The sequence below is a fragment of the Magnolia sinica genome, chromosome 16 (genome assembly GCF_029962835.1).
Source record: "Magnolia sinica isolate HGM2019 chromosome 16, MsV1, whole genome shotgun sequence".
Taxonomy (NCBI): Eukaryota; Viridiplantae; Streptophyta; class Magnoliopsida; order Magnoliales; family Magnoliaceae; genus Magnolia; species Magnolia sinica.
In genome coordinates this window covers 54,939,993-54,949,950 of record NC_080588.1, presented here as the reverse complement: position 1 = coordinate 54,949,950, position 9,958 = coordinate 54,939,993, and positions in this window count along the sequence as shown.

Sequence of the window (9,958 nt, the reverse complement as noted above, 5' to 3'; positions counted from 1 at the left end):
ACAATGCGAAATCGATGAAAACTCCTTTAATACATTATTTTAAGTTGTCACCAAAAGCAAAGACTAAAATTGAAAAAAAAAGAAAGGTATATGGTGTGAGTACCTTATGTAAGTGTGGTTGGAAGCTTGATATTTGTTATGGTATACATAAGGCCGAATATTACATATTCAGTTAGAGTGCTAAGTTAGTTTATGGTGAATTTGGATAAGACACATTGAGAGTCTGCTAAGTGAGTGCTTAATTATTTGTGAGCACAAGAAATTACTCTACCACATTTAACAAATGATTGAAAAGTATGTATGGTTTTCTAGATGTAAATTTTGCGGTGATCTCGACAAGTAAAGGTCACCTATGAGATATGCATTTCGATTTGTTAATAGGTTGATAAGTTGGATGTCGAAGCTTATCATGCTAAAAAATGGAGCTCAGACCCCTGACTTTGCTCCTGGGATTTGACTTAGAGAAGGATTTGAGTGATTTTTTTTGTATGACTAGTAGTATTTGTGATGGGGACATCTCACGCACACACACGCCCTCTACGTACGTACGTAAGGAGGAGGAGGGCCTCACCATCGATCTGGATTAATGACGACGTCTAGGGAGGGCCTTCTTGTTAGAGGACTGCGTTTTGGTTAATTGGAGTGGATCCAATAGTCATGTGAATCCTACCATGAGTTCTCATGATCATGGCCCACTATTCGAATTAATCTAGTACTTTGGGTTTTGCTTATTATTGTTATTAAGAGTATCATGGATGATTTAGATTGCTTTGATTAGTTGTTATTTTTGATTACTTCGTCACCAAGTAATAAGTTGTGCACATGGCACGAGTTTTGGGATATAAGATTTTATTATAAATAGGCATCCCTTGTAATATTTTTTATTCAATGAAGATTAATAAAATTGTTGCGTTTTTCCGCTCTTCTAAATTTCTGAGTTGTGGAGATTCAATTGGGTGCGAAACTCTACTTTCCTCAAAGGTTGACTATTATGGTGTGAAGTCACACCTATCCTGATTTGCCCCCACCTTCTTCCATCCATATTTCTCTTCTCCTACAATCATTTACACTTTAAATCCATCATCTACTGCAGCCGTTTTTCTCTCTACAATAAATTTTCAGAATCTGGCCCTACAGGAGGGCTGAAACTTCAGCGGAGCATCACGCACAAACCGTGCATCAGATCGAGCTGAAATTTGAGGGTTTTGGAGTCCACTCCTGGCTGACTAGGGCCAATGTGGCTTTTTTCTGAATAGTAGGCCCCACACACATGTGGCTGTGATCACACGCTGTACCTACGTGCGGTACTTTTCTGGTTTGTCTCTTCTCTCTTTCACCTAAAATCTCAAAACCTAACTCTAAATTACTTAAATCTCCAATTTTGTGCCCTTTCTTTAACCTTAGGGTTCTCCGAATTGAAATTCATGAATCCCTTGGATTGACGAATTATTTCTATGCATGTCTGGATGAATTTACCCTTCTTTGATTCTTGTTTGGTCTGTAATTTTGATTGATCTGACCCTAATATGTGTAGGACTGGATTCGCATAAGATTTTTCTTAATTAAGTGTTTGAACTTTTGTATGGGATGCGAAATTTTGTGTAATTGTTTCTGAACTAGTGTGATTTAAAGCCTGAAAATCTTACACATCATATTTAAATTTCATGTCTTGCATCAGTTTGACTCAAATATGATAATAATGAGATGGGACAACAATAAAAAACCTTCATTCTATTATGTATCATTTACAATTTCATTAATTACACAAATTCTAAATACACAATTACATTGTAGAATTCAAGAATATGAAATATTAGAGTGCATAATGTAAAGTCCATGCTAAGTTACTCCTACTGCCTGCTTTACTGTGAAAAATGAGAATGAGAAAGGCATGTGTTAAAAAGTCCAGTGAGTACATCTCTTGTGTATGCAGTGCATCCCATACCATGTCATGAAACTTAACAATACTTGTATATCAAGTACACCGTGAATCTTGTATAAAATGCAATATGATGCAATGTCACATGATGTTGATAACATGATGAAGTGCAACAAATGCAGATGCAGCCATGTATGCCACACTTTTAAGGCCAATATCTTACACATCCCTCCAAAAATATACACATATGAGTATAGTCACCAGGGCTGATACCTAAATTCACCATGGTGTATGAACTTACATACTCGCCTCATTGGTGGGGCCAAACGCTCCATGACTAATAAATCACTCAACCCGACAGTCAATAATAGACCCAATTACACTTCACCTTGTTAGGAGGTCAACTTGAACCTATTTCACACATCCACCCATGCCACATTGGTCATACCTCTTTTCACTCGTCCTCGACGATAAAAGTCAAATGCATTATGACCCATGTGATGGTGAGGCACCTGATGGTACCAAAGAGGTTTAGGAAATTTTACCCATGGGGCTTAGTGTATTAATTTACAATATTAAACAATATTTTTAGTGTTCTTTACTCATGAATACAATTGTGGTATTCAAGCCATCATAAACAATATTCATCACATAATGTCATGTTTGATAAAAAATCCATAATCCATATATATGTCACGCAGAATCCATATCTAACAATGCAATGCACACCTATGATATGTATGCATGCACCGTGTACCCAATCAATTAGGGCTATCATCCTCTATATACCATTCAATATAAACCATGGCATCATATTCCATATATATCAATACCAATCATGACCTATAAGTCTATATATAATCTACATCACAACAATCATGACCTCTCAGTCTATTTATAGACCACATCATAAATATCATGACACTTTAGTCCATGCAAATGACCATCCCATGATCTATAATTATGAAGCCCTGCATATGTTCTGCCACATGCTCCATACATATATGACATGCATCAAATCAACCATGATGTGTATGTATGCATGTCTAATATATTAAAATGTCATTGTGAAACATAATTATATTCGGATAACTCTATTGTAACGATACAAAGTATGCACAATCATACAAGTTCATGCTCTTTACTTAGCACATAATTACATCTAAGGATCACATGATTTAATGATCAATATACCTAAGCTAGTCTACACATTCCACTATATTGAAGTATAATGAAGCATCAAATATCACATGTCATGACATATGATTAAGTCATACACCTAAGAGACTGTTGTTCTTATCACATAACATATGATCAAGTGACCATAATGCCAACCTTATTACATGGTCAGATGGCCATAACTTACCTCTGTTAGTGTACTAATTTGTGCACCAATTTATCAATCATATGAGCCCTTGAAAGCTAAAGACCAAATGCACAAGAACATGTAAATTGAGGTGCCTTGGCGACCCTAACCTTAGATCTAAAATAACTTAATCTCTAAATGACCCTAACCTTAATAGGTAAACCTTGATTGATCATCCTTTAGCCTTAGAATCCTAATTGAAACATGATAAGATATGCTAAAAGAAGAGCTAAACTGTTATAAAACATATAGCTCAAAATAACAATTTTTGAGTAGTCATCGATCATATCGACAACCTGTCGATGGGTCTTGATAAGATTGAAGACCAGCTCGATAAGATTGAATAAATAGTTCAACAATTAAGTAAAAAATTTCTAAATTTTCTCGATGGTATCAAAGGACAGTTTGATCATATCGAAGGATATTTGATTCCATCAAATAGTCTTTTGATCCTATCGATGGAGTCGTTAACTAGCTGTTTTATAGATGTGATAACATGAACTCTATAAAATGGGCATTCGGTTCTTGGACAATTTGATAAATCTTTTGTGCAATAAAAGCTTAGGTGATTCCTCACTCATATCCCTCATCGTAAGCCTCTAAACCAATGAGATCTAAGTTATCTTCTTTATGATTTATACTTTGAATGAGCATACCAAGCTCCATTTGAAGATGAATTTGATCTCATCCATATTTTAAAAATTAAACCCAAGATTATACATATAATCCTTGTGTAAACCCTCTAAAATACTCATTTAGTTGAATCACATATGAAATCAACTATCCATTAGTTGTAGGAGATTACACCATCTTCTCACCACCTTGGTCATCTTATTGGGGCATTATATGTAAGGTGGTTGATCGTAGAAGCTAAAGCATTAATGTCAACGATCGGGGGAGCATAAAAGGAGTTAATTGATACATAAGAGAAAATCGATCAAACAACCCAAGTAAGAAACTTCAATGGGGCTCAATCCGACAAGTTATGTTGCCAATTTATAATCCATTCACACTCTTTTCTTATGTAGGATTGAATGTAGAATTTATGACCCAAATTCAAATAGGTTCTTGTGTAGGGCCGAATTCACCAGACATGGGTGTGTACGTGTTAATATCTATGGGGAGCCTCCGACGAGAATATATGTAGGACATTGAATTAGGACCATAATCACCAGATATAGGTGTGTATATGTTAGTCTCTGTGAGAGTTTTCAGTGGGAGTAAAATGTAGGTCCTTGGATTAGGACCGCTAGTGGTTGTTGGTTAGTTGATAAAAAACTAACTAAAGTCTCTTGTGGGAGACATCGACACGGATGAAAATGTATTCTTCCAACAAAAGAGTGTATATGTATGTTAATAGTTAGCTTATGAGAAATTATTGTAAAAGTTTGGGTAAACTTATTGAAAACTCCTAAGATAGTGAATACCGATACACTTGAATATAGTGTGTCTGTCGGGAGTGGAATAGGAAAATTGAACCACTATACATGCTGTATTTGTAATTTTTATTTGAGCACAATTTTGTTCATATTTATGTGTTTGATTAGTTAAATCATATGAATACTTGAATTAATTATATGCTAGGTACTTGTAAGCACATACAAAGCTTATTATCTCTATAGAATATTTGCTTAATCATTATATCTTTTGTAGTATATATGATACTTTGCTTGGAAGCCTAAGTGTTATTTGTCTTCTTAGTTTTAATTGATAAATTGTCAAGTAGATAAGAATCTTTGAAGTGGTCCTATTCATCTCTCTAGATCTTTGCTGTAATTCTAAGCTCCGCCAAGTTATCGCATGACCCGTGATAGATAATTCACATAATTTCAACCTCATCAATAATGTAGTTAAAAGACCATAATCCATCGCATTCATCACTACTACTTAGCATATAAACAAGCATTCAAGATCATATGTTTCAAAGAGGGCCATCATACCTAGTTAAACCACTTACTCATGCACACTACCCATAGTGAAACATCATTATCATATTATTATCGCATGCATAGACAATTTAAGAACTTGACATATTATCCAAAAAATAAATAAATAAATTATGCATAACATACCACATCTCACTTCATATGATCATGCATAGGTCACAAGTTCACTTAGTGAAATGGCCATACAAATATCACAAATTCATATAGCATAATGGCCAAATAAATTCACATCACTTCACATAACCAAATGTCACATACCCAAGTTTTTTTTTTTTTAATTCAAGAGGCTACACAAGTAGCATTGTTCACATGTTCAAGTGGCCACATCATTGCCTTCAGTTCGCATAATTCCATGACCACTCAGTTATCATAACACACATGGTCAAGTGCCTACATAACATCACCAATACTCATAATTGTAGTCACATGGCTAGATAGATATCACAATTTCTCTTAGATAAATGGCAACATATATCACAAGTTCATATAGTTTGGTGACTACACAAATATTTCAAATAGCCCTACACTTATCATAAGTCTACTAATTTACTACCCACCTAATTATCCTTAAATCATATATCAAATCAGCCTGACTATTTTCACAAATTGACTTCCCGCAAAAGGTCTAAATTGTTATAGTGCATGACATACATATATCAGAAGTTCTACATTTAAAATACTATAAAACGAGTAAGGTCACACGTTCATCAATTAAACCTTTTGAAATCTCAATACATCCCAGTTGTCCACCAAGTCACTAGTTCATCCATTAGCTAACTTACTATCTCATGTACACATGTATAAGAAAAAAAAAGGAGAAAAGAAAGAAATATTAACTCAGAAACGTATCTTTCTAGCCACACCCCTATCCATTTTAAATTCGATTTTCTTCTTCTTTCATCTGCGCTAAGAGGTCCCGTTCCATTTGCACCATCTATCGTTTATACTGGTGGGACTCATCAAATGATATAGACGGTTAATTATAATTCTTAATTTCTGATTTGTCTTATGACCCACCATGATAAAATAAAAATAAAAAATAAATAGATGGCATAGATTTCTCTCTTAAACATCATGGGGACCCCACCTGGCTTTGTTGTAACCTGTGAAAGGCTTTAGCTTATCATCTTGTTACAACAACTTGTGGAAAATCCGTTGGAGAGAGGGAATTTCTAAATTTCTCTCCAAAATAGTCTTTTAAATAATAAGTCAAGTCTAATAGTAACTCACCTAAATCATTCCAAACATATCCCGTCCGTACATCCACACCTACTTCCTCATTCCTCTTGAGACAATGCACGGAATTGGCCGAAACAAGAAACCCACCGACCGTATCCATCTGAACTATTGATTTGCTACGCCTACAGGCTTCTTATGGCCAATCCACACCATCCAGAAGCAACAAAATCAAGAAGTAAAGATAGAGATCTTGCCATTAAACAACCATCATCTTGCTTGTAAATAAGACTTCCATGTATAAGTCCAATATTCTTGGAGGTAAGTCGATATTTCAGATTGTCCCTAAGATTCTCAGCTAATATTAAATTTTGAAATCTAAACATTTGTAGATTTCATAGCAGCTGAGTCAAACTGAGTCGACTCAGTAATGTTAGTGCACTCACCGTACACACATGTTTGTCAATCACGTGACTAGTTGTGTCAAGTAGTCGGATGGGTCCTTGGCAAATGAAGACTAATGATGCAACTGGAGCAGAAGCACAAGCTACAAAGTTCAAAGAAAAGAGAAGCTTCTACGATCTTGATCTTACATATAGATGATCCTAACCCAAATAGGAAAACCCATTTAGATCATCTATTTAAGCCATTCTAAGTTCATATTTTCTATCCCTCTAGACTTGGCTTTAGAAAGTTCCAAGTTATTGAATGATTTAAAGGACAATAAGTTAAAATAAGAAAATCTGTCTCAATTTGGTTGGATAAGGTGCCACCGAATGACACATTTAGTACCATCGAAGACCCCTTTGATGCCATCAAAAGTGCTTAAAACAATCCATCAACATATCAAAGATAATTCAATACCACCGATTGAATTTTTGGTCTCACCGACTCCTACCGAAGTACAATGTTCGGTACCACCGAAAGTAACAAATTTCATCTAGTAACTTCAGGATCTAATTCGATACCACTGAGTGATATTTCGATGCCACCGAAGTTCCACTCGGTAGAACCGAAAACTAGCCATTATAGATCCATTGAAACTTTTTCTCTATAAATATAGGACCTAGAACTTTATGAAAAGCATGGATTAAGGCATTTTAGAGTCCCTAGTGCAACCCAAGCTTACCCTAGCCTTCCTAGACTCTATCCACATGAGATTCATGTTCTTTTCATTGTGATTCATCATCTCAATGAGCATTCAAAGCTCTTACTAATGAAGAACATGATCTCAAGCCTTCACTAGAGTATTGAGACCAAACCTATAGGTATATCCTTAGTCTTAATCATACTCCAGTACATCCATTAGTTAAATCTCTTAGGAAATCCACTTATACCCTTTGATAGGAGATTCAACTCACTCCCATTACCTTGGTTACCTCTATAGGAACATCATATGCAAGGTACTTGATCGTGAAGCTATTACAATAGGAAAATTACAGCATTGTGATCGAGGGAGTATCGACAAGCTGATTCAAGTACGAAAGAGTGAAGATCAAGCAACCCAACACAAGCTACAAAAGAGGACTCGTACGACAAGCAAGTGTCACTGTTAAGAGTCCATAAGTTAGTCTCTATCCTTGTGTAAGATTGAGGCTAAGAGTTTGCTATCCACAAAGTTGATTAGGTTCCTAGTGTGGGACCTTGGCCTGTGCCCCTAAACGTAGGTGCCTAGTGTGAGACCTTGGCTAGTGGGCCTAAACGTAAGTGCTTTGTGTGGGACTTTGGCCGTGGGGCCTAAACATAGGTTCTTAGTGTAGGACCTTTGGTCATGTGTAGAGCAAAAATTGGAGAGTCATTTGTGTAGGGCTGTAAAGGTTTATGGTAAACTTGATTTAAAACCATTGATTGTGAAATTCAGCACACTCTAGGATAGAGTGCAGTTATCGGGAGTGGATTAGGCACGTAGCCGAACCACTATACATCCTTGTATTTGGAATTGTCATTTGCGCATCTATTTAATCATGATCACATAAGTTTGAATGCTTAATTATTTATGCATGATTGAATGATTGCTTAAGATTGATAGGTAACACATTCCACACATAAATTCACAATGTTATAGGCTAGTTGCTTAATTTGCATATCTTAAGTAGCCTATGTGATTAGAACCTCTATTGGCTTGGAAACCCTTAGAGTTATATTGTCTTACTTTAAACTAAAGGCTTGTTTAAGTTAGACAATTAGAAGTTTTTAAATAGTCATAATCAGCAAAAAGTCCTATTCACTCCCCTCTAGGACTCTTGGACTATTCCATACTTCTACTACAGCGGTCTAAATCATAATTTCAAGCAGATCTTAAGAAGTTTCATGTTGAGCTAGGTTAGTTCAAGTCCTAGTTAATTATGATTTGAGGTAAACCAATTATTTAAAATTTTCTCTTTGCGACACTCCATTGATACTAGGTTCCATACTCATGAACTGTGAATTATTATAGATTTCTTGAGAGTGAAGTCGAACCGAGTCAACTTGGCTAGGAAACTCACCGCTTCACAGAGGCGAGTGTAGATCTGAGTCTAATCCCACAATCTTTATAGGTAAGTCGGCTCGTTATATATCACTTGATAACCTTCTATAAAAGTTAAGTTTTCACTTAGTCATTTGCTTCTACACCTTTATTCAACTTTAAAATATATGTAAATTATAGCCTAGTCGAACTGAGTTGACTCAGCAAGGAGTATCGTTGAAATTTAGATTTTGTCGAGCAAAGAACAGTTGTTGAACATGGAAGCTCTAATTCAGAATCATCTCCACTAAATACAGGTGAGTAATCCCAATATGTTTCCTCTCCATATGATTAAAATAAATTGTTGAATTGCTATGATTAATTGTATTATGATTTAAGATGTATTGAACATTCATGCCTTACATCGTTAACACTCTTGTACGATTACCAAGGGGACAACCCATTGTAACCACTAGAAGTCCACTATATGTGGAAGCTTGCCTAATGGGGGGATGTGGGCCTTGCTCATGCCTAACAATGTTAGAAGCCTTATGAGTGCAGATGTGGGTTGTCGATATCCAACTCAAGTAAGTGGACGGTTTCTATTTATACCCACTTGATGCATTATCAATACCATCACAACATTCGCATTAATTACATTATTTGCCTTGTATTTCTGATTTTTATACTTTACTCGTGTGTATTATTTTAATTGTATTGTGCACGAAGCATGATGAGTTCACTCACTGGGCCTAGCCAGCTGACGGTTTATTGATGAAAAAACCGTATAGATGGAATTGAAGCAGATATAACGACTCAAAAGCAAGAACATGAAGCCAAACTAGTGAATGATCCATAGGAACATCGACCATATTTAACAGAAGATGGGCTTATTTCTCTGGATCAATAGAATAATTAAATGGGACATGTGTTTTTTTTTTTTTATTATTCTCATTTATGTTTTAAAATGACTTCTAATTTAGATTTTAAATTTTTTGAATAACTTGATGATTCTACTGACTTAATAAAAGTCTCAATTTGGTGAATAAAAATATTTTAGCTTGTATTCTTGATTATCATAGATGTGTAGTGGTGAATGTTTGTTAATGGATTAGTGGTTGATATGAGTGTGTTGATGGATGTTA